We start from the raw sequence: 26,195 nt of genomic DNA, 5'->3' as shown, positions 1-26,195 counted from the left end.
GCAGCAGCAACAGCAGCAGTAGGAGCAGCAGCAGCAGCAACAGCAGCAACAGCAGCAACAGCAGCAGCAGCAGCAACAGCAGCAACGGCAGCTGCAGAAGCAACAGCAGCAGCAGCAGTAACAGCAGCAGGAGCAGCAGCAACAGGAGCAGCAGGAGCAGCAGCAGCAGCACCACCACCACGACCACCGCCACCAGCACAGCAGTGGCAGCAGCAACAGCAGCAGCAGCAGCAGCAGCACCACCACCACCACCACCAGCACCACCACCGCAGCAGCAGCAGCAGCACCAGCACAGCAGCGGCAGCAGCACCACCACCACCAACGCCACCACCACCAGCACCAGCACAGCAGCGGCAGCAGCAGCACCACCGCCACCAGCACCAGCACCAGCACAGCAGCGGTGGCACCACCACCACCACCACCACCAGCGCAGCAGCGGCAGCAGCAGCCTCTGTTCCTGGCCTGGGCAGAGACAGGAAGGGGGTGCAGGACCACGTGCTGCTGCTGCTCCCCCAGCCTTCACATTCCGAGCCCGAGTTTTCCTTCTTACAATTCTCGCGTGCAAGCCGGAAAACGTCTTCGTGAGGCCTCACCATCCTTCGCAGAGATGGAGGATTTGCTGATTGGACAGGTGACGCGACTTGCCGTTCGGGGACCCACTCGGGCACATTGACGACTGTTACCGACCCGGGGGTCCTTTGGCTCCCTGGGCGGAAACCGACGCGAGGCCCAGGGCGGTGCGGCCGGCGTTTCTTGCCAGCTCGGGTCCGGGCCGGAGGGAGACAGCCCTAGGGAGCGACGTGGCAGGGGGCTCCCCAGCAGAGCGCGGGAAAGTGTTGGAAGGGGCGGGGCGGGAGCGCGGTGACGTCAAAGCACGCGGAGGGGGGCGGGAGCACAGGCAGGTGCGCAGGCGCAGTGGGCGGCACAGGCTGCTTCCTCCAGGCTGCAGCTTGCTTGCGCGGGAACCGTCCACCCCTGGGCGTGAGTCGGGGCGTTGCCCTGAAGGGGAGAGTCCCTGGAAGATGAGGGGTGGGGTCCGTGGTGGCTCCGACTGGTCTAGGCTGGATTTTGCAGGCGCAGACCGCTGGTGAGGTGCGTCCTGGAGCTGGGGTGGGCCCTGTGGCCCCAGGCCCTGGGGTGCCCCTGCACCTGCGAGCTGGTTCTGGAGAGATGCGGCCTTGCGGCGGCGCCACGAGGGCCCGAGGCGGCTGCAGAGCCTCGGGAAAGGGCACTGCAAACGAGTAGATACTTGGAGAGCTTTCCTTTTGAAACAGGCTGAAGGTATAAAGAGGTTAGGGCCTGGGGCAACTTTATCCCGAGGTATGCGTTTCCAGGAGGCACCTCAGCATCGCCTTCTCTTTCAGGACCAAGTGGTGTGCTGGCGCCCGAGCTTCCGCAGCAGCTTCCAGAACCGACCTGCGATGCATCCGGCGGTGCCCTGTTGACGTGGGCTGTGGTGGAGAGCTGAGCTACTGGGATGGGCCAACCCTCCAAGGGCTCCTTTCCTCCCAGCAAGGTGGGTTGTTGAGCCTTTTCCAGAACCTCCCCACCTGACACCCCACATCCCACTTTATGCTGCACAGTTGTGCAGTGAAAGGTATTTTAAGACCGTCCTTTGGTGGGTAATAGTAGAGCAGTGGTCGGTAAAAACAAGACCAACCCTCATCGTTTGAAATGCAAACTTGCACAGCTTTGCTGTGTTATATGTTCCACTTTATTTTTTATTTTTATTTTTATTTTTTTAAATAATAAATTTATTTTTTATTGGTGTTCAATATGCCAACATACAGAATAACACCCAGTGCTTCATCCCGTCAAGTGCCCCCCACCCAGTCACCCCCACCCCCCGCCCTCCTCCCCTTCCACCACCCCTAGTTCATTTCCCAGAGTTAGGAGTCTTCATGTTCTGTCTCCCTTTCTGATATTTCTTACCCATTTCTTCTCCCTTCCCTTCTATTCCCTTTCACTATTATTTATATTCCTCAAATGAATGAGAACATACAATGTTTGTCCTTCTCCGATTGACTCATTTCACTCAGCATTTCACTTCCTTTGCAAGCCAACAAATCATGTGACTGGTCAAATGGACAAGTTTCTGGGAACACAATGAGTTTGAGGGAATGTTTGGGGCAGGAGTCAAAAATGTTAGTTGCGTTAACATAAAAGATTAAAGCAGCCATTAAGAAAAACAAAAATAAGTCTGTTAAGATGTACCGTGGGCCATCAAGATTCTGTTGGCCAGTCCATTTTTCTTAAACTGCTTGCTAGGAAAAAAAAAAAAAAAAAAAAAGATGGACCAAAGTGCCCTTACCTAAGGGACAAGCCAACCTGTCATAGCCCACCTGATAAAAAACAGCTTTGGCTGTGTCTTGTGCCTGACATGAAGTGAGCCTTGTGTCTACACGTGAGTTTTGAACACTTGAGCTTTAAGTAGCAACTGAGACAGCTAGCTGCCTCTGGGTTTTCTCAAAATTAGGAAAAAAAAAGAAAAAGAAAAAAAAAAGTCCATCCAGTTCCATCCACGTTGAAGCAAATGGTGGGTATTTGTCCTTTCTGATGGCTGAGGAATATTCCATTGTATACATAGACCACATCTTCTTTATCCATTCATCTTTCGATGGACACCGAGGCTCCACTTTAATACTTCAACTGGCGTTAAACAATAAAATAAATACATTAATTTTAAAAGTTCTTCTGAGGCATTACACATATATTTCATGTTTTATTAATTATTATTTTTTTGTATATGTTTTATTGGAGTTCGATTTGCCAACATATAGCATAACACCCAGTGCTCATCCGGTCAGGTGCCCCCCTCAGTGCCCTACACCTCATGTTTTATTTATTTATTTATTTTTAAAGATTTTATTTATTTATTCATGAGAGACAGAGACAGAGAGAGAGAGAGAGAGAGGGGAAGAGAGACAGGCAGAGGGAGAAGCAGACTCCATGCAGGGAGCCCGACATGGGACTCGATCTCCACGATCACACCCTGGGCTGAAGGCGGTGCTAAACCCCTGAGCCACCTGGGCTGCCCCTCATGTTTGCTATTTTTTTTTTCTTTTGTGGTACTCCATTCTTTTATCTTAAAATTTTTTTTATTGGAGTTCATTTTGCCAACATATAGCATAACACCCAGTGCTCATCCCACCAAATGCCCCCCTCAGTGCCCATCACCCAGTCACCCCAACCCCCCTGCCCTCCTCCCTTTCCACTACCCCTTGTTCGTTTCCCAGAGTTAGGTGTCTCTCATGTTTTGTCACCCTCACTGATATTTTCACTCATTTTCTCTCCTTTCCCTTTTTTCCCTTTCACTAATTTTTATATTTCCCAAAGGAATGAGACCATATAATGTTGTCCTGTTTGATTTAAAGCCCACTTTTGCTACACTTAGAACATTTCCCAAGTTGCTGTGTGAGAGGATCTAGGGTTCAGTAGATGGCGCTGCTACACTGTCTTTTCAGTCAGATTTCAGACTTGTTGATTTCTGGGACACTAATCAGAAACTTGTGATGTGCATGGAAGAGGTTGGGAGGGAAACCCAGATCTCTTAAGCTAGTCCTAGGTAGGTACCAACTAAGATTCTGAGTGTCATTTTTTTCAAACCCTTTAAAATTCTGTGCTTTGAATAAATAGGGATATTGTGAAAAGATCCATTCATTGGGCATTTATCTTTAATACTCATCTGAGAATCTAAAGATATCCTGCTAGGATCTTCTCTCCAGGTCTTAAAATTCAGATGTGTGGATGCACTAAAGGGCAAATCTTTTACTGTTCTTTTCATATGTAAAAGAAGTCACATTACCCTGAAAATTAGACTTTCACTCCCAGAAAACTGCTTTTCAATTTTTTAAAAAAATCACCAACACCATAAGAAGTAAGATGAACTCTCTATAATGAATGAATGTGTGACAAGCTGACTGGCTACAGTATCTTTCCTGCCACCCCTATGCCCATCATTGGAGCTGGCTGATAGGCATCAATTGTTCAATTTATTCTTCTTGGAAATATTTCAGGGATACAAAATAGGATATGTAATAATGTAACAAACATACATTTACCTACACTCAGCTTTAGAACAAACATACATTTACCTACACTCAGCTTTAGAACAAACACATCAGCTTTAGAACAAACACAACACATCATCAACAAACACATACTTGAACCCTCTATGTATTATTCCCAATTGCATTTACTGCCCTCCTCCCTAGTATTTGGTCTTCAGTTGTTTTTCCATTCGTGTCTTTGTCATCTATCATCCTGACTTTGTCTGTTTGCAGCTTGCTTTTTTTTCCATTCGACACCGTATTTTAGAAAACTATCCAAGCTTATGTCTAGTTTGTTTTTACATTTACACGTTGGGTGAATTCTCCACACTTTGTTTGAACCATCCATCGATGCTTTAAGATGCTTTAAATATCTAATGATATTTATATCACTGCCAGTTTTCCACTATTACAGACAACACACATTCTTGTTTAGGTGTGAGATATTCCTTTAAACCTTTATGTTTGGGATCCCTGGGTGGCTCAGCAGTTTAGTGCCTGCCTTCGACCCAGGGTGTGATGCTGCGGTCCCGGGATCGAGTACCGCATCAGAATTCCTGCAGGGAGCCTGCGTCTCCCTCTGCCTGTGTCTCTGCCTCTCTCTTTCTCTCTCAAATAAATAAATAAATAAAATCTTAAAAAAATAAACCTATATGTCTTATGCACCTTAACAACAACGAAACATAAAGAATACCTACAGTCATTGCAGCCCACCGATCTTCACGTTCCCTCATTCAGTGTAGTTTGTGTGATTTCTTAAAGGAGTCAATGATTTAAAAATATTAGAAAGCAATGGATGAGGGATCAGAAAGCCGTTTAGAGGGTAACTCAGCTTCTCTGAATTTGTTTTCTAACTACCTAGGTGTGAAATGCTACACATTGCATTTTACTTCAGAATGCCAAATAGCTCTTCAAAGTCATAGCAACCATTCCTACTCCTACTGTGTTCAGGAACGCCAACTGCTTGTCATCCTCTCCAACACCATCAATCTCATTGCTGTTGATTTTTAAAAACTTTCTTATCAAAAATTTCAAAAATCTGCAAAAATAGAATAGTGAACTTTTACGTTCCTGTCATTCAATTTCAACAATTACTAATTCATAGTTTATCTTGGATCCTGTACCCTCATCCACCCACACACTCCTCCCTGATTATTTGAAGCAAATCTTATCATTCCAGAATATTACTCTAAAAGGTAAGGATTCTTTCTTTTGACCATAATCTTGATACCATGATTATGCTTAAAAAAATTAATAGCCATTCCTTAAGCACATCAATAACCAGTCAGGATTCAAATTTTCACAATTGTCTCATTACTTTATGTTTTGTTTGACTTGCCATCCCAAGTAAGAGGCATAAGCTTCGATTGTTGGTGTGTCTTTTAAATATCTTTTAATCTATGGATTCCTTCTCATGTCTTTATCACCCAATTGGATTGGGTTTCTTAGAGAGTTTCCCACAGTCTGGATTTTGCTGATTGTGTCACTTGCTCCTTTGTCTCCATATTTTCTGAAAACTGATGTCACATCATGATCAGGTTTATGTTCAAGTGTTTTGGCCCCATAGTTTGCAAAGTACCCCTGTACATCCTTTCAGGATCTCTTTCTAGTCAAGGAATTGGGCTTCTTTGCACAGGCTAAGGTCACAGCTCACAAAATGAGAAGCAGCATTCCTGGGGCATAGTCTACATGATTTTTCTCTTTTCCCTTTAGCTAAATTTGATGACAATCTTGGATGGGAGTCATTCAATTGAAACATACACTGCATCAAAATAATAATTTCTGGGGTACCTGGGTGGTTCAGTCAGTTAAGTGTCTGCCTTCAGTCAGGTCATGTGCCTGGAGTCCCAGGATTGAGCTCATGCTAGGCTCCCTGTTCAGTGGGGAGTCTACTTCTCTCCCTCTTTCTGCCTGCCCCCGTCATTGCTCCTGCTCTCTTGTTTGCTCACCCTCTCTCTCTTTCTCAAATAAATAAATAAAATCTTAAAAAAATATAACTTCTAACCCCAAACAACTTCCCGTTTACTTCAGATCCTACATATCCCTGCTCCTCCAATTGGTAATCTAATTTTATTTTTCATCCATCCAGTATTTTCAGTTAGAGTTCAAAAAACTTAAAAATTCTCTTTTCTTGTTCTATTTAATTACTAAAAAGTAAACTAGATATCTTTCCATGTTTTTAGGCTATTTGGCTGGGTTAGTAGAAGGCAAAACAAGTAGAGTGAAAGTAAATGAGTAGAGCAAATGAGTAGAGCATTCTTAGTCTCTAAAGTTCAGTCTTGGTGAACTATGTTATGGGGAGAAAAAGAGATTTATAATTTTGATGAAATTTAATTTCTTGTTTATTCTCCTTTCTCTTTAAATTCTGGATGGGAGGGACACCTGGGTGGCTCAGGGGTTGAGCATCTACCTTTGGCTCAGGGTATGATCCTGGCATCCAGGATCGAGTCCTACATCAGGCTTCCTGCATGGAGCCTGCTTCTCCCTCTGCCTATGTCTCTGCTTCTTTCTGTGTCTTTCATGAATAAATAAATAAAATCCTTAAAAAAAATTCTGGAAAGGAGATGTGGCACCTGGGGACTCAGTGGTTTAAGCGCAGGCCTCTTGGTCTCAGCTCAAATCTCCATCTCATGTGGTGAGTTCAAGCCCCAGGTTGGGCTCCAGGCTGGGCATGGAGCTTACTAGCTTACTTAAAAAAATGAAAATAAAAAAAAATCTGGATGGAGGAACTGAATTTGAGAAACTGAATAAAACAAAAAAGAGAAAAGAAAGGGCTTCTGGCTTAATTTGATACAGAGTCATACACCTCAAGGGAAATTTGGCATTTTTCATGCTTAGTCGAAGTGTCTAAGGGATTTCAAGTGATCATTGCAAACAGAAACAGAGAAGGGGAAAAGCTGTTTTTTTTTTTTTTAGATTTTATTTATTTATTCATGAGAGACACAGAGACATGAACAGAGGGAGAAGCAGGGTCCCTATGGGAAGCCTGATATGGGACTCGATCCCAGGGTACCGGGATCATGCCCTGAGCCAAAGGCAGACGCTCAACCACTGAGCCACCCAGGTGTCCTGAAAAACTTTCTATTATGTATATTGGGTTGGTGTTTGGGCAGTAACACGCAGTGTAGCACAAATTGCTTTCATAAAGCCAGGTGTGGTTGATCAGGGGAGGTATGTGTTAATCTCAGCAAAGTTCTTGTTTTTTGCCCCCATAATGGCAGGTTTTCCTATATATAAATACATTTTGGAGGTCTGGCAAGTGTTATTTGAGTCATTGTTTGCCATAGTCTTTAAAAAAATAATCATTTTGATTGTCTTTATTATTCTTGTTTAAATTTGGTTGATGGAAATATCCTTTAAAAACAAAATTTGGGACTCTGGGATGGAGTCCCGCATTGGGCTCTCTGCATGGAGCCTGCTTCCCTCTGCCTGTGTCTCTGCCTCTCTCTCTGTGTGTCTCTCATGAATAAATAAATAAAATCTTAAAAAAAAAGTTTAAAAAATTAAAAACAAAATTTAAGGGGCATCTGGGTGGCTTAATCTATTGGGCGTCTGCCTTCAGCTCAGGTGATGATCCTGGAGTCCTGGGATCAAGCCCCATGTGGGGCTTCCTGCTCAGCAAGGAGTCTGCTTCTCACTCTGCTCCTTCCCTCACCCTGCTTGTGTTCTTTCTCGCTTGCTCACACACACACACTTTCTCTCTCAAATAAATAAATAAATAAATAAATAAATAAATAAATAAAATCTTAAAAAAACTCAGAAAATTTAAATTTTGATCAGTAAATAGATAGTTGATTGATTAAAATACACTGTCTTTTACTTTGAGACTGATAAAAGAGTATGTGGGGACACACAAAGCAAATATTATTAGTTTTTTTTTTTTATAATTAGATGTTGGGCTTTCTAAAGCTGTAATTGCTAAATTGTTGAAGAGCTTCACAGATAGTAGCTGTGAACCATCCTTGAACACAACGGGCTCACTAGCCTGTAAGCAATCCATATTCCACACAATTGATAGATGTGGAGAAACAAAAAGACACAGGGTACAATTACTGAGTGGGCCATTTCCATTAGGTGAAGGAAAAGGAAGACCAGGTGGATGTTCCAGCTGACATATAACTAGTTAGAACTCAGAGGGACCCTAGAATCATTTATCATTGGGAAAACCAGGGTGTAAGGGGATAACTGATCAGTTTAATATCTGGTACCTCGGTAGAGGCAGAGCTGGAAGTAGAACCAAGGAGTCTTGCTTCTGAGACCCTTTTCAATACATTCTGGTGACTTACTAAGTATTAAGGACAGCAAGTAAAACCACTTGTCACAGCCAGACAATGGTGGTTGTAAATGAATACGATAGTGTGTTTATGGCCTCAGAACACAGATTCCAGATGAAAGTTTGCATTAAGATAATGTTTTCTTGCTTTTTCAGTTGCATGCTGGAAGATTAATAGCACTTTCAGTAGAATCATCTTTTAGAATAGTGGTTAGTGATATACCAATACACACATACTTTATCATGTGAATTCTTTCATTATGGGGGTTAGCCACCAGAGGGTGACATGCACTCTCTTTTTCTTGATACAGGATGGACATTATTTGATATGCCTGAGATAATTTACTCTGTTGCAGGATTGGCCTTTTTCTGCCGGTTCCCACTGTGCTCATCAGCTGTGGTATGGCCTGTGTCACAGCATCCCCTCTGATCTCCTGGTTTCTGGTCTTCCACAGTGCTGCCAGGCAGGTATTTATGACTACATAGCTTTCCTGTTTAAAATCCTTCAAGGACATAGTCTCTTCAGGGATTTGGTGGCATTTTGTACATGCCTCTATTTTAGCAATTTATCACACAGGACAGAGTGATTCATTGATAAGCCTACCTTTCACACAAGCATATGAACTTCACTAGGATGGCATCTTGCCTCAAAAAAAATTTCTTTTCTTCCTTCTTCCGTCTTCCTTCTTCCTTCTTTCTTCTTCTTTCTTCTTTCTTCTTCTTCCCTTGACTAGCTAGCCTGACACAGAGCATGTTGTTGGCTGATTAAATGAATAACAAAATCATAGTAAGGAACTCTATTTGTCATCCTTATTCTGTTTTGATACACGCATGTGTGGCCCCTGGCTCTCCTTGCCCTGCCTCTGATCATGAGGCTGAGGAGTGGCCTGACTTGCTGTTGGAATTAACTATTGCTTTTAAGGTATATTTACATATTTGAAACATTGAACACCTCTACGGGGATTGGTCGACAGCTGGGAGCAAGAAGGAGATCTGGGCTAGAGATGGAGGAGTGTGAGGGGGTGTGGTGCCTGAGAGGACAGGAGTGTATGGACAAAGTGTCACTAGGAAGGTTCCAGTGACACAATTAGACCTCACAACCAAGGCAGTGCTGGTCTTTGGTTGCACCAACAGCATCTTCTCATGGCCCATTTAGACACACGTGCTCTGTTTTGCTTACCTTGAACAAAACAATTCAAATTGATAAATTGTTGACTTAAAAGTTCTAGTTCTTTTTCACTGAGAACACATGCATGTGATACAAAGAAATTCAAATAGTACAAAAGAACTAAGAAAACTTATTTTATGTATGGCAAGCAAAAATCTCTCATTTTATTGTGTCTATTTCCACTTCCTTAGTTTTTCTTTTTCCTCACTTAAAATACCTCTTTCATCCCAAAGTTCAAAATTATTTTATTTTCCAAATAATTGGTCTACGATCATCATAGTTTTGAACACTCTGCTGATCAGAGTTTAAAGAGGTCATATCTAAAGCATGGTTAAGCATTTGTTCATATGTCTGTGTATCTGTCTTAACCCTGGGTATACAGAGCTCATCAGTACACTCGCCAAAAGTAGCAGTGAGCAGCTGGTGCAGGATGTGTGCCAGAAATTAGTGTGGTAGGTGAATCAGATGTCCAATATTCATGCCACGTGGTTGCAAAGTGAAGATAAATGGAAACCTTCAGGATGGTTTGTCTGAGCCAACTCCTTTTCATCTCTTGCTGGCAAATGATTTCAGTAGGAAAAGAATCTAAGATTGAACAAAATGATGATTCTCTTGTGTGTTGACATGGCAGCTTTGCTGAGGCTGCTATGAGTTTAGAAGAAAAGGTGAAGTTATTGCGATATCTAAATAAGCCCCAGTTGTATAAGATCTCCAGACACACATATTTTCATGAAATGCTGATATTTCAAAAATGTAGTGTGAGGGAACTTTCATATTTTATTTTATTTTTATTTATTTATTTTTTTTTACTTTCATATTTTATATTTATATATTGTGAATCGGGGTGAGGATGATTGCTTAATATTTACTCCATTTTGAAAGGATGTTGACAATTTTAGCATTTCTTAATGTGGTCTCTATTGTGTTATTTAAAAACACTTTGGAAATAGAGAAAGGATTCCAGACTGGAGACATGCTAAAGCTTTGGGGAAAATCTAGTGTTTCAAACGTGTGCAATATAAATAAATCAAAATAAGATATTTTGAGACACAAACCAAGAGAACCCAATGCATAAGGGGTTTTTATGGCAAGTTGAGGCTTCCATGGCTCCTGACCTGAATAATTGTTACCTGGGATGAAAGTATTTAGTAAGGGGCTCTGTATAGAGAGGTACTCAGTAGATACTGTTGCTGACAAAAAGCTTATTATGCAGAAAAAAGAGTTTTGTGGAAGAAGAACGATTGCAAGGCAACATGCTCAAATGTCTTAAATGACTTTTGAGCATTTTTTTTGATATATCAACAATAGAATTAAAATACTTTCCTCAAGTATACAATAAGAATCTGAAGTGATGATCAGAGCAAATAATTTGGTTCATTCTAGCCTAAAATATTTGTGATAGAAATAAAATTTTATCTTAATTCTGGCCTAAAACATTTGCGACAGAAATAAAAATTTATCTTAATTAACATTGTAGTTACGTAAAATGTTCCATGATTCACATGCACCTGGTAAAAGCACGTGTTGTGGATAATTATTCAGACTTGGTACTGACCATTTACTATGAGTTCTGAATGCTCACATGTTGAACATTCTTGAAGAAATAACTTCAGAAAAAAAAAAAAAAAGAAATAACTTCAGGTTCAATTCTTCCATTGGGATTCTGTTTTCTTGGGAGCAGTTCTTTTGTTCCGACATTTACAGGAACATAACACCTTGCTGTTCTTTCATTTTAAGGGAGAAGAATTTGTCGTAGGAGAGTCCAGAATGAGAAAAACAATGACAATTTGAAAAGGATACCTCCCTTACTTTAGAACAGTGCATGAAATTTCCTTTTATGGTGAGTGTCAGCCTTCGGTTTAGGTCGTGATCCCCAGGGTCTTGGGATCGAGTCCCTCATCCCTCTGCCTGTGTCTCTGCCTCTCTTTCTGTGTGTCTCATGAATAAAGAAATAATGAAATCTTAAAAAAAAAGTGCAAAGCTGGGGCACCTGGGTGGCTCAATCCATTCCATGTTCAGCATCTGACTCTTGATCTTAGCCCAGGTCTTGATCTCTGGGTTGTGAGTTCAAGCCCCATGTTGAGCTCCTCACTGGGCATGGAGCCTACTTAAAAAAAAAAAAAAAAAAAAAAAAAAAAAAGTGCAAAGCCAACTGTTCAGCCAGCGCCTCTGGCAAATGGATTTCTGGCAGATTTGCCCAAACGTAGCTAGAGCACAAGGACAAGGCAGGGAGTGTTTGGGAGCCGCAGCGGTCCAGTCATGTAGGCCTTGGTGACAAGGAGGAGTTTTAAGCCAGGGACAGGCGATCCTGCCAGTTTTCCATGGCAGAACCATGAATGCACATCTGATGTGCCAAGTGTGAGCCCAGCTTCTCTCCTACAGGCTGCTTCCGGAGCCCTTCCTATTTGCCATAGCCCAGCTCTGCCCCTTACCAGCTGCATGACCTGGTGCAGGTGCATTCGGTCCTCTGGCACCAATATCCTCAAGTGAAAAATAGGGGTACTAACAGAACTCACAGAGATTTGTGAGATTAAAGGAGGTAATGTAAGGGCTGTGCTTAGCACCATGACTGGACCAGAATATGAGTAAATTATGAAGACAGTAGTCTTTATAGTAGAAGTAGCAGTGGCAGTAACAATAGCAGTGGTACAGATACTCTTACTAGGGTAGAGGAGCTGCCCAGGGAACCAGTACCCCGGGAGTTGGGACAAGTCCTCTTATTGTGCACTCCAGCTGAAGAGGTGGGGGAAGGGGAAGCTTGTGAGAAAGGGGGCACAAAAGGTGTCCTCTGATCACCCTCCTCCCCTTGTGGACTATGGAATAGGATGACATGAATTTTAAGTTGGATTTAAAAGATTATTTCATGTGATTTCCTGTACCCCCCTTGAGGGTGAGCATCTGGGCTAGTGCCACCCTTCACCCTTTCTTTCCAGCACTACGGGGCTGGAGTAGTACTAAGGTGTGTTATTAGTTCCACTGCTGTAATTTTTTCGATGTGAATGCAAGGAGCTCTCTCCATCAAAGTCTGTAGGACATCTGGGTTTCCCCAGGTGACCAAAGTGTCCAGGCAAGGGGTGGAAAAAGAGGTCACCTTAGGGTCAGTCCTCCCTGGAATCATGTTTCTGTATTTGAAATCAACCTTATCCAAATAACAGTTAGAAAAGGCAATTGCCCTGGGTAACATTGACATTTTCACAATATTAATTCTGCCAATCCATGAGCATGGAATATTTTTCCATCTCTTTGTGTCTTCCTCAATTTCTTTCAGAAGTGTTCTATAGTTTTGAGGGTATAGATCCTTTACATCTTTGGTGAGGTTTATTCCTAGGTATCTTATGCTTTTGGGTGCAATTGTAAATGGGATTGACTCCTTAATTTCTCTTTCTTCAGTCTCATTGTTAGTGTATAGAAATGCCACTGACTTCTGGGCATTGATCTTGTATCCTGCCACGCTACCGAATTGCTGTATGAGTTCTAGCAATCTTGGGGTGGAGACTTTTGGGTTTTCTATGTAGAGTATCATGTCATCGGCGAAGAGGGAGAGTTTGACTTCTTCTTTGCCAATTTGAATGCCTTTAATGTCTTTTTGTTGTCTGATTGCTGAGGCTAGGACTTCCAGTACTATGTTGAATAGCAGTGGTGAGAGTGGACATCCCTGTCTTGTTCCTGATCTTAGGGGAAAGGCTCCCAGTGCTTCCCCATTGAGAATGATATTTGCTGTGGGCTTTTCGTAGATGGCTTTTAAGATGTCGAGGAATGTTCCCAGGGCAATATACACGTTTAATGCAATCCCTATCAAAATACCATGGACTTTCTTCAGAGAGTTAGAACAAATTATTTTAAGATTTGTGTGGAATCAGAAAAGACCCCGAATAGCCAGGGGAATTTTAAAAAAGGAAACCATATCTGGGGGCATCACAATGCCAGATTTCAGGTTGTACTACAAAGCTGTGGTCATCAAGACAGTGTGGTACTGGCACAAAAACAGACGCATAGATCAGTGGAACAGAATAGAGAATCCAGAAGTGGACCCTGAACTTTATGGGCAACTAATATTCGATAAAGGAGGAAAGACTATCCATTGGAAGAAAGACAGTCTCTTCAATAAATGGTGCTGGGAAAATTGGACATCCACATGCAGAAGAATGAAACTAGACCACTCTCTTTCACCATACACAAAGATAAACTCAAAATGGATGAAAGATCTAAATGTGAGACAAGATTCCATCAAAATCCTAGAGAAGAACACAGGCAACACCCTTTTTGAACTCGGCCATAGTAACTTCTTGCAAGATACATCCACGAAGGCAAAAGAAACAAAAGCAAAAATGAACTATTGGGACTTCATCAAGATAAGAAGCTTTTGCACAGCAAAGGATACAGTCAACAAAACTCAAAGACAACCTACAGAATGGGAGAAGATATTTGCAAATGACATATCAGATAAAGGGCTAGTTTCCAAGATCTATAAAGAACTTATTAAACTCAACACCAAAGAAACAAACAATCCAATCATGAAATGGGCAAAAGACATGAACAGAAATCTCACAGAAGAAGACATAGACATGGCCAACATGCACATGAGAAAATGCTCTGCATCACTTGCCATCAGGGAAATACAAATCAAAACCACAATGAGATACCACCTCACACCAGTGAGAATGGGAAAAATTAACAAGGCAGGAAACAACAAATGTTGGAGAGGATGTGGAGAAAAGGGAACCCTCTTACACTGTTGGTGGGAATGTGAACTGGTGCAGCCACTGTGGAAAACTGTGTGGAGGTTCCTCAAACAGTTAAAAATATACCTGCCCTACGACCCAGCAATTGCACTGTTGGGGATTTACCCCAAAGATACAAATGCAATGAAACGCTGGGACACCTGCACCCCGATGTTTCTAGCAGCAATGGCCACGATAGCCAAACTGTGGAAGGAGCCTCGGTGTCCAACGAAAGATGAATGGATAAAGAAGATGTGGTTTATGTATACAATGGAATATTACTCAGCTATTAGAAATGACAAATACCCACCATTTGCTTCAACGTGGATGGAACTGGAGGGTATTATGCTGAGTGAAGTAAGTCAGTCGGAGAAGGACAAACATTATATGTTCTCATTCATTTGGGGAATATAAATAATAGTGAAAGGGAAAATAAGGGAAGGGAGAAGAAATGTGTGGGAAATATCAGAAAGGGAGACAGAACATAAAGACTGCTAACTCTGGGAAACGAACTAGGGGTGGTAGAAGGGGAGGAGGGCGGGGGGTGGGAGTGAATGGGTGACGGGCACTGGGTGTTATTCTGTATGTTAGTAAATTGAACACCAATAAAAAATAAAAAAAAAAAAAAAAAAAAAAAAAAAAAAAAAAAAAGAAAAGGCAATTGTTCTTGGATATTAGGTCACACTCCCCTACCAAAGGCTTTACCTTCTGTCAAATCTACCCCCCCCCACACCATCCCTATACATCCCTCCAATGCCTTGAATCTCTTGCCTCTGTTATTTGGATTTGAATCCTTTTTTAAAAATGAGTTAATTCATTTTTAGAGAGAGAGAGAGAGAGAGCATGCACGAGCAAGTGTGAGTGGGAGTTGCAGGAGGTGGGGGGATTCTCAAGCAGGCTCCACACTCAGCATGGAGCCTGATATGGGGCTTGAACTCACGACCCTGAGATCATGACCTGAGCCAAAATCAAGAGTTGGACACTTAACCCACTGAGCTACTCAGGTACCCCAAGGGGCAGTAAATTAAATGGAAACCAGGGCAGGGCATAAGCTGGTACACTGAGGTGGGTAAAAAGGAGAGCAAGCCTCACATGAGGCTTCACAAGTGAGACTGTGGCTTCACCAGCATTTGGGGGTCCTGGTGTCAATGTTTTAAAAAGAAATAACAGGGTTTATTAGTTTATTTTTTTTAAGATTGTATTTATTTATTCATGAGAAACACAGAGAGAAAAGCAGAGACCCAGGCAGAGGGAGAAGCCGGCTCCCTGTGGGGAGCCCCATGCAGGACTTGATCCCAGTACTCCAGGATCACGCCCTGAGCTGAAGGCTGATGCTCAGTCGCTGCCACTCAGACATCCCAATAACAGGGTTTAAACAAAAAAAGAATCAAAATAAGAATACATGTATATGTATATCTAGAATAAGTGCTAACTTCCATGTGAGTTTGGTATAGCATTCTCTTCCTATTACTCAAATTGATTTAATTTTCAATATTGATTTTAAAGGCTGAACGGTTTGTACATTTGGATGATTCAATGATGAATATCTTTATTGAAGATCCAGTGATTGCTATGAAAAAAATGCAGATGGACCCCAGAGGGCTGTCCTAGCCAAAGTTGACTTTCCTGTAATAGCCCCTGGAGGCTCCTGACTTAAAAGACAGAGGAAATTAAGCTCCAGTTAAAGTATTTGCAGAGGGAGCATTGAAAGTGTGGATGCAACCTAGATGCACAGCAACCAGACTATCCTAAAATAAGAGATGATTTCTGGTTTAGTGTCTGCTTGGTAAACTATAGAATGCACAGAAATGATGAAGCCTGGGACTTTCCTATATAGGACTTCACATAGAGTAGCATATTAATCAGTGACTCATGATATCATTAAAGAATGGTTAATTTCCAACCCATCTCAACTAAGTAAGTGCACCCCAGTGTGTCAGGGACTGCTAGTTATCTCCCAACACCGATTTTTCTCATCTTTTGTGCTGATGAATTATTAGCTGAGCTCAAAACCTTGTAGCTAGTGTGGCCATGTGACCAGTACAGGCTGGTGGTTTACAAATAGAAGTCAGGTGTGCAACATCCCCCTTTGTACCTCTTGGGTTTTCCCTTAAAGGGAAGGGCATGGACTTTTCTTGCCCTCTTTTCTGTAAGCTAAAATGTAGACATGATAGAGCAACCAACTTGAACCATGAGATGGAAACCATTTTGAGGACTCAGAGCACAAGAAATAAGTTGGACCCTTGATGATTCTGGCCCTGGATGACCTTCTCTCACTGTGTGAGAGAAATAACCTACTAGCTTTTTATTATTGTTATTATTATTATTATTTTGAGGAGAATGCATGCATGAGTGGAGGTGGAGGTGGGCAAGGAAGGGGTACAGGGAAAGGGAAAGAATCCCAAGCTGATTCCAGTGCTGAGTGCAGATCTTGACTCAGGGTTTGATCTCAAGACCTTGAGATCATGACCTGAGCCAAAATAAGAGTCGGACGCTTAGCTTACTGAGCCACCCAGGCAGTCCTAAAAAGCTTTAAAAAGCTAAAAAGTCCTTTAAAAAGCTAGCTTTTTAAAGCCACAGTCGTTTTGGACCTCTTTATTACTGTTGCCAAAGCTATGTCCTAACCCAAATATCCACACTTTAGGTGTAGAATGGATGCATACTGTGGTTATTCTTTTGGCTGGTGAGTACAATATCCTCTCTCACTTTTCTTTTGCAACACATATTCCATGTATATTCCTATGGTGATTTCAACACAAATAGATTTTAATGTCATATTATTTCAGTGTTATTTGATTTCTGTAGCATCTATGCAGCCATTCATCATAGTAAGTGATGTCTCTATTTCTTTATTATAAATTAGATGCATCTATGGATTCATCTTCAGATATTTGACCCATCCATGTTATAAATTAGACTGATTCTTAGATTAAATGGATACGACAAATGGTGCATTGCATACAAGGAAAGTACTGTTTTGTGCTGGCAACTACTTTAGTTGGTTGAAAGGGAATTTCTAGGAGGAAAACATAGACTGGGTCTTAAGCAAGATTCAAAAATCTCTTTCCAGACTTCTTAAATTTTGATTTTATAACTCAGTTTACCATAGTATAAGGTTAGTAAGGAAAAGTCATCTTATCAGAAGGATATTCCATTCAGAATCTTAGCTTTTTGTGGACCAATAGAATAATGACTAAGATTTCTTGAGCATTCATGTGCTCAGATGATTAGGGGCTCTACGTGCATTATTGCACATAATCTTCCCAGTATGACATAGGGAGAACTATTTGCTTTTTATTTCCATTTTGTAGGTGAGGAAATTAACACTTAGAGAGGCTTAGTGACTTGGCACAGTTTACACATCTAGAGGTGACAGAGTTAGGACTGAATGTCTGACTTGTAGATTCCTAAGGCTCAACCCGCCTATACTGCATATTTACACAAATGCTTAAAACCAATGGACTTTTTGTGGTTTTCCTAATAACTTCTTTCTCTGGTTCAACTTTGTTATGCTGTTTTCACCTAGCACTTACAAGTTTCTCAGTAATGTAAAGACGTCTACAAGCAGGAAGCTGGGAATAATTCTAATAGTAGAATGATTTCATCAGTATCATCAACATGTAGAAATATTTGACTTTGGTTTGTTTCTGATGGGGGGGTTGGTGATGGGTAGCAGTGAGAAAGAAATATTTTTAAAAAGTTTTTATTTTAATTCTAGTTAACATACAGTGTTATAGTAGTCTCAAAGGTATGATGTAGTGATTTTAATAGCAATTAGTATATTAATCATGTCATAATATAGCAATGAATTAATATTTTTAAGAAAATACATGTAAAAATGAACACTTTGTCTTTAATCTGCTAAAAAATTCAGCTGAGTAAATTTGAAGATCTAATTGGCTTTATTCAAAGATTTATGAACAGGACGGCTTTTCATTTAGCAAGTAGAAAGGAGCTATCAGAAGTTGTACAAAATAGAAGGCTTTTATAGGCAGAAGGGGACAGGGACAAGGAAGTCATAAACAAAAGAAAGGATTTTTTTAGGCAGTGTCACCTTCCTTTGGGGAGAGGGCTGAGGTCTATCATGTAGACTATCTCACTATTGTGTTGATCAGAAAATTCCAGACTGGTTTAAAGTCCCACCTCTGGGAGAAGCTGAAAGGGCAGTGAGGTTAAGTCTTAAGTCTTGGTTTGCTGACATGGGGCTTAGCACAAGAAACTGCATTTTGGGCCTGTTGTTTGTTTGTTTGTTTGTTTGTTTGTTTGTATCTATCTATCTATCTATCTATCTATCTATCTATCTATCCATCCATCCGTAAGAGACACAGAGAGAGAGGCAGAGACATAGGCAGAGGGAGAAACAGACTCCTCGAGGGGAGCCTGATGTAGGACTCAATCCCAGGACCCTGGGATCATGACCTGAGCCGAAGGCAGATGCTCAACTACTGAGTCACCCAGGTGCCCCTTGATAGCTATTTAAAGAAATCATTGGGACACAGTGGACGTCTGTGATGATTATTTTTAAAAAGTCACAAAAATGCAGAAAATGTGTCCATTGACAGTGTCACTGGAGCAGTTGACAGCTTTCCCTCTTGCTTCTTCTCGCAGCTGAATGACTTACCTATCTGTACTCTAATCAGTTACTGAATAACCAGTGGATTCCTGCCCTTTTTGTGCTTCTCTATTTTAGACTGAGGGAAAAAACTCCCACATTCCTTACTGAAGGCTCTGGGAGTCTTGAAGAGTTACTGGTCTTCCTGTTTAATTCTCCTGTGTTCTGGGAAATATGTGAGATGTAAAGCTTAGTGATAAAGAGACATGACAGACTTCTAAAGAGGTGATGGAAGCTCAGCGTCCACAAGGCAGGCAGCAAGATTTTTTGCTGTTCTCAGTGCAAGTGTGTGACAACAGTGCTCTGCCCATGTTAATATTCAAGACTAACACAGGACAGCCGAAGAGTATTGTCTCCGATAAGAGTGAAGTTCTTTGCCTGGAGCCATCTGCAAGCTGGCTGAAGTATGTTGATAAGCACTCCATAAATTGTAACATTACGAACCCAGCCTCCAGTTTTAGAGAGAAGCCAGCATACACACCACCTACACAGATTAACAGTCTCAGGTTCTCAAGCCTGGAGAGAAGAGGTTATAAACAACTCTATTCTTTCTCCCTGAGCTAGCCGCTGTGCAAAGAAAACTGGCAAGATGGTGACAATGACCACCAAAATTGTTTCCAATTCCTGTAAATCATTCTCCCTAAGAGTGGAAACCAACGGTGCAAACCCTTTCCAAGTCACGGTGTCAAGTTTAGCCCATTAATCACTGTCCCCATCCCTGGAGGGTCCCTTGGTTAATGGCATTATTTCCTGAGCCAGGCTTCTCACTATCTATTGGCAGGATTTATGCCTCATTATTCTCTGAGTGAAGAGTTCCTCAAATTTCCTAAGGCTTTCCTCTCCCCACAGGATGAGGAGGAAAAGGACAACTCCCATTCTGCGTCGTGCTTTGTTTTTTCCTTTGAGTTTTGAGTGATCTATGCTCTTCTCCCTCGTAGCTATCACTGTAGCTGATGGGTCTCTAGATTTATTGGTTCAATTAGGACTCTATGTACATGACACTAACTGGCGGGTTTGCTCTAGTTCCTGACAAAAGTAGTGAACTGAGCAGTGAGAAGTATTGATTCATTTGTTGATCAGTTGAATACAACCTGTCAGAGTAACCTCTGAATGGTGAGTAAATAATCCAGGGAACATGTTCCATGGAAAGGAGACTTTTCAAAATACTGCCTTTTCACCATATAGTGCTATCACATAGCAACTCTAGTATTGTTTCTGCCAAGTCAATATAGCAAAATGTCTATTATTTTCTGTTAACCAGCTACCAGGCTAAGTAAAATGTGAGTTTTAAGAGTTCATTCTTAACAACCCTTTTTAATGGGGTTGCTCAGATCTGATGTCATAGATGATATAACCTCAGGGAACCATTCAGATTATGAGATTAGAATTAGATTAGTAATTTTTAAAACCAACACAAATGCCAAAGCAGACAATGTAGGTAGCCTGTCGGTTTATTATTTCCCTAGCCTTCCTCACTAACTGAACCCCATTATATTGAGGTTTTTGGTGGCCATTTGCTTCATGGGTCCTCTCTTGTCCCAGGAGTGAGTGTTGACATGGCGAGTCCACTGCTCTTGCCCACCACAGGTATAAATATGGTCTTGTGACATAACTGGTCAATGGGACATGAGAGGGAATCTGCTGGGAAGATTTTGAGGAAGTTCTTCCACCCTAATAGAAATTGAGACTAGAGGAATCACTGTCCTTTTCTGCTTCTGGACAAGCTCTGTGAAGAGGAGACCTTGGCAGCTGCTGTGGCCATCTGGTCACTATTGGTGGGAGAAGAAGGTTGGGTGGGACATCCCAACAAGCTGAGGAGGACAGAGCAGGAAGTTAGAAGAAACTCATTCACTGAGGTGCTGAACAGTCCTGAAACTACCTTCCCTTTAGTTTTTTTGTTATATAGGATAATAAGCCCCTTATTATTGAATGTACTAATAGTTGGGTTTTCTGTAACTTTCAACTGAAAAACATTCTAATAGATATAAGCCGAGGTCTAAGTGTAATATTACTGGTGCTCTGAAACCTTGAGCAAGATTGTTCTTGGCTCTGGTATGAATTGGAAACTTTTCAAAAATTTTAGGTTCTGGATTAAATATCAGGAATCAGGGAAAGACTAATTCATAGAGGAAGTCAAATCTAGAATTTCAATGTGAAGGCACAAATGATATTGATGCTCACTGTCAAGATTGAAATATGCACATTTTGCTTTTCTGCCAGACACAGAAGGCATAAAAATGAATGAAATTTAGATGAAATGTCCAGAATAAGCAAGTACACAGAGACAGAAAGCATATTAGTGTTTGCCAGGGCCTGAGGGGTGGGAGGAGATGGTGAGTGACTGTTTAATGAGAATGGGCTTTCCTTTTGAGGTGATGAGAATATTCTGGAACTATATAGTGGTGATAGTCGTCCAACATTGTGAATGTACCAAATGTCACTGAATTGTACACTTAAAATAATGAATAAATGGCAAATTTTATGTGTTTTATCACAACAAAATAAAATTTTAAAGAAACCTGAAGTGAGCATTTTGTGGCAGTGATGCAATAAAGAGAAGCATTCCTATTCATGAGATAAATTCGTTACATTTGAAAATTTCTTTAACTTCAATATTGTTTTTCTCCACATTTTAAGATGAGTTAAAGGGTAGCTATTTACAAAATACATTTTCAGTTAACAGATCATTTTTTAAAAGATTTTATTTATTTGAGAGAGAGTAAAAGAGAGCATGAGCGGGGGGAAGGGCAGAGGGAGAAGAAGTGGACTCCTCACTAAGCAGGATATAAGGGCTCAATCCCAGGTACTCAGGACCATGGCCTGAGCTGAAGGCAGATGCTTAACCAACTAAGCCACTCAGTTGCCCCCAGATCATTTTTACTTAAAATATTTTTTTACTGAAAATAAAAAAAAAACCAAATATACCATTTGTTTTGGACAATTCTTTAAGTATTATGCCCCAAGGGCTACCAGTCATTATGAAATTAGTTTCCTGTATACACCAAGACTAAGGTAGGCCCTAAGAATAAGAAGTCCATGAATAGGGGCATCTAGGTGGCTCAATCAGTTAGTTAAACATCTGACTCTTGAGTTCAGCTCAGGTCAAGATCCCCGGGTTGTGGGATCAAGCCCTGCATCAGGCTCTGTGCTCAGCATGGAGTCTGCTTAAGATTCTCCCCTCCCCTCTGCTCGTGTGCATTCTCTCTCTCTCTCTCTCAATAAATCACATCTTAAAAAACAAAGCCCGTGAGTGGCTTAAGAAGAACCTTGCCTGAAAATAAGAAATTTGGTTCTGTGGAATAAGCCTGTTTTCTAGACAAAAGCCATTCCTTTTTTTTTTTTAAGATTTTATTTATTTATTTTAGAGAGGGAGAGAGAGAGAGAACACAAGCCAGGGGAGAGGGAGAGAGAGAAGCAGATTCCCCACTGAGCAAGGAGCCCGGCATGGGGCTTGATCCCAAGACTCTGGAATCACAACCTGAGCTGAAGGCAGATGTTTAACTGACTGAGCCACTCAGGCACCCCTGGACAAAAGCCATTCCTATGTAAAAAGGAATGGTTACCAGAGCATAGAACAGAGCAACATATTTATGCGTAATTGGAAGTGAATATAAAATTTTGACTGATATACTCAAGCTTTAAAGAATATAGGGATCAATGTTGCCAATAGTTGTTTGGTCTGTTAGCATAAAGCTGTATTTTCAATTTTCAATTCCAATTGTATATGTTTATTCAAGATAGGAATAGCTTGAGATACTTAGCTGAGAATAAGCTGTCCTTTCACATATGTGTCAGAGCAACAGCAGCATTACCAATATCCCTGATATGCTGAGTATGGCAGCTGTCTGCTAAACAATTGAAAATACTCAGATATCCTTACGTTATTTAGCTGAGACAAGTGACCTATTTGAAGCAGTACTTCCTTATTTTCCTTATTTCTTCCTTATTTTTCAATGAAGATTCCCCACAGCTTTTCTTTAAAAAAACACTTGGCAATTGACTATAAAGTCAGTCAGTAAGAGACAGGAAGGTAGTTTATAGAGATTGAACTGGAAGCTGAGTTGGTTTTGTTTCATGCCTTCAAATGTGTACTTTGTTTTAACAGGGTCTCTCTGCAGTGGGCATGTATGGCTTCTTAAATTTGGATCAATTTTGAGTAGACATGGATCATCTTTGTTCTTTTTTTTTTTTTTTTGTATATTGATTTGTCTACAATCTATCTCTCTCCCTTCTTCCCTTTGTCCCTGATTTTCTCTCTCCCTCCTTCAAGATTCTTGAAACGAAGAGGGCAGGAGGGAAATAAATGCTTTGCCTTAGACGTAGGACAGGGGACACTATTCTTTCGGTAAAATGGGCATGGTCTCCCCAGCTCCTCAAATTAAGGCACATGTGATTTAGAAGAGATCTCTGGGTGAGGTCCTTTTACAGAAAGTGACTTCTACAAACAAGGAAACTTTTTCTAGTAGTTAAACACAAGTTTGGGAATCTCAGTGGCTTTGGGAAAGACTATTTTGGAGTGACTCTATTGCTTCTTGTTTTGCTACAAAGGTGTAATGAGGGGTATTTTATAGGCTTGCATTTCTAATTTTTTTTAAAACTTATCTAAAAGGAAATACAGAAATCTCTGAGGGGGAGATTCACACCCAGTGTTTTAGTAATTTTCCAGAAAGCTGTGCTAGACTCAGGTCATAAATCTCAATAGAAAATAGTTTCCTTCCCTCTGTTGGCAGCCAGCTTCATTTACTCAGACCATTAAGAGGTGGGAAATATCCCTAAATCCTCGCTGCCCCCTTCTTCTGAATCACATGGTCTGGTAAATCAGGAGAGAGTACAGCTGACAATCTATGTTTTCTCTTGCGTAGGAGCAGCCTCCCTTTGATCTCAACCCTTGACTTTATGGCAGCCAGCCATATCCCAGGAGGAAGGAGAAGGACAGAATGAGGACAAGTCATATTTATTTTAGAGGAACCCAAAGGAGTAGGGCGAGCATTGAGACCCGGGCAGGTAATGCCATGGAGCTGAGGAGAGCAGAAATCTAAACATGTGAGAAAAGAAGTCACTTCTGAAAGGCTTCAGAATCCCCAAGTGTCATCTTTCATAGGGACCAGAAACACTCTCAAGAAGGCTGCACGACCCAAGATGAATTACTTTTATGAGATTTTGCGACAGCTAGGGGAAGGGTGGACAGATATCAAAGGATTTGCCTTTCTCTTGGCGTGGTTTCCAGTCCCTGATTCTCTGCTTGTTATGATAACTGCGCTGGATTCATGTTTTATTCCTTGCAGTGCCAACACCAACACTGTGCATCAGGGATGCTCTTCGGATAGGGCTTTCTCCCAAGCAGCTGCCTTCTGTCTTGTTTTGAGAGCATAACCTAATATAAATCAGCAGAAAAACCTCTGTGCCTTTCTCCCAGAGCAAAGGGTAGCCCTGTAACCTGCTGCTCATGGGTAGGTCTGAAGTCACCTACAGGTGCATCAAGGAATCCAACTCCTGGCCTTCAGTGAGCCAACTGTTCATTAGTGAATGGGACTGCCTTCTCTTTGGGGGGATACAGAGCAGCAGACACATTGCTTTTAGACCAGGTCTGTTCGTTCATTCTCTGTGACAGAAATCAAACTACCTAATTCTAGGTAGTTCTAGATCAAATACCTACTTGATTAGGTATTCTAATCAAAATACCTAATTCTAGTTCATGATGTCTTTGTTTGGAAAATTCGTGCTATCACAGGATAGTGTTAGGACAGGCCTTTTGCATCCCATCATTCACGTCTGATTTATTTATTTATTTTTCTAAATTTAAAGATTTTATTTATTTATTCATAGAGACAGAGAGAGAGAGAGGCAGAGACACAGGCAGAGGGAGAAGCAGGCTCCATGCGGGGAGCCTGATGTGGGACTCGATCCTGGGTCCAGGATCAGGCCTTGGGCCAAAGGCAGGTGCCAAACCACTGAGCCACCCGGGCTGCCCCTCACCTCTGATTTAAAATTTAGAGACCTTGGGGATCCCTGGGTGGCTCAGCGGTTTAGTGCCTGCCTTCCACCGGGGGCGCGATCCTGGAGTCCCGGGATCTAGTCCCGGATCTAGTCCCGGATCTAGTCCCAGATCGAGTCCCGTGTCGGGCTCCTGGTATGGAGCCTGCTTCTCCCTCTGCCTGTGTCTCTGCCCCTCTCTATGTCTATCATGAATAAATAAAATCTTTAAAAAAAATAAATAAAATTTATAGACCTTTCAAACACCTTTGAAAGTCTATGCTGCTCCCTTCCTGATCTAATTTGGTTGGGTGATCTTTTGCTGTGTCTTGACAGGTGGACACTGCAAATACAGCTAAATGAATTTGTCCCCCGTGGTTCTCTATCTTGAACAAAGAAGATGCATATCACTGAACACATAGTAAGCTGACCTCAGTTGGAATTGAAGGGATCCTTCAATTGTAAAGGGAATGATTCCTGTAAGTAAAATTATTTCAGGAGTTTAGGAGGATTATTGATGAAATTTTGGTCATTTTGTTAGTTTTAAATAATGATTATTATTTAAATCTTCCTAACGTTGCATTTTTATTTGAGTAATATATGGAATATACATATGAATATATGTACTCTATAAGTGCATCTTACATCTAATATTTACTTGATAAAATGTGTAACATTTAGGTGAGACATTTAGGTGACCCTCTTCCTTAATCCTTGGTAACTATAAAAAAAAGTATTACAAACCTAGCACTCATTGTATCTCCATTGTAGACCATTTATCTGCTTTAAGTAAAAGTATCTGGATATGAAGTCAACGTCTAAACTTTTTTTAAAATAAATTTTTATTTATTTATGATAGTCACACACACACAGAGAGAGAGAGAGAGGCAGAGACACAGGCAGAGGGGGAAGCAGGCTCCATGCACCGGGAGCCTGACATGGGATTCGATCCCGGGTCTCCAGGATCGTGCCCTGGGCCAAAGGCAGGCGCCAAACCGCTGCGCCACCCAGGGATCCCCAAAGTCTAAACTTACTACCCATAAGCACTAGAAAGTTTGTTATGTCATACACAAAAGATTGTTATCTTTATAAATGTGTTGATTGTGGGGTTCAATGAAGTAGGAAGAACCACAATGCTATTTTCTTTCTACAGTATTTTTTTTCTTTCTACAGTATTGATTGCACATATGTATTATAATAGCATGTATATATGTAAGACATATAAAAATTCTGAAAATAACAAGAAAAGAATAAATACCACCACCAATCCCAATTTCCAGAAATAAGCACTACCCAGTTTTGGGTATGCTCCCATTAACCTTTTTTAAGTATACATATATAATTTAAAAATTTAGGCCAGGCCTTATATATAATTTTGTGTCATTGTTTTCATAACTTT

General features: G+C 41.3%; 1 long non-coding RNA gene across 4 annotated transcripts; it reads left to right on the top strand.

The window, feature by feature from the left end:
* The first annotated feature begins 934 nt into the window (after positions 1–934).
* LOC102154598 lies at positions 935–25,267 on the top strand. Of its 4 annotated transcripts, none has more exons than XR_005354944.1 (5): positions 935–1,092; positions 1,365–1,516; positions 8,679–8,790; positions 11,228–11,330; positions 25,133–25,267. It is a non-coding gene; the product is annotated as an uncharacterized LOC102154598 (long non-coding RNA). The 4 variants fall into 4 exon arrangements; XR_005354941.1 differs by lacking the exon at positions 935–1,092 and adding an exon at positions 1,114–1,281; XR_005354943.1 differs by lacking the exons at positions 935–1,092; positions 25,133–25,267 and adding exons at positions 1,114–1,281; positions 23,686–23,823.
* The last annotated feature ends 928 nt before the right edge of the window (positions 25,268–26,195 follow it).

The sequence above is a fragment of the Canis lupus genome, chromosome 2, assembly GCF_011100685.1.
Source record: "Canis lupus familiaris isolate Mischka breed German Shepherd chromosome 2, alternate assembly UU_Cfam_GSD_1.0, whole genome shotgun sequence".
NCBI classification, from domain to species: Eukaryota; Metazoa; Chordata; class Mammalia; order Carnivora; family Canidae; genus Canis; species Canis lupus.
Note: the sequence above shows the minus strand (reverse complement) of the source record. Positions and strands in the feature narration are given on the sequence as shown.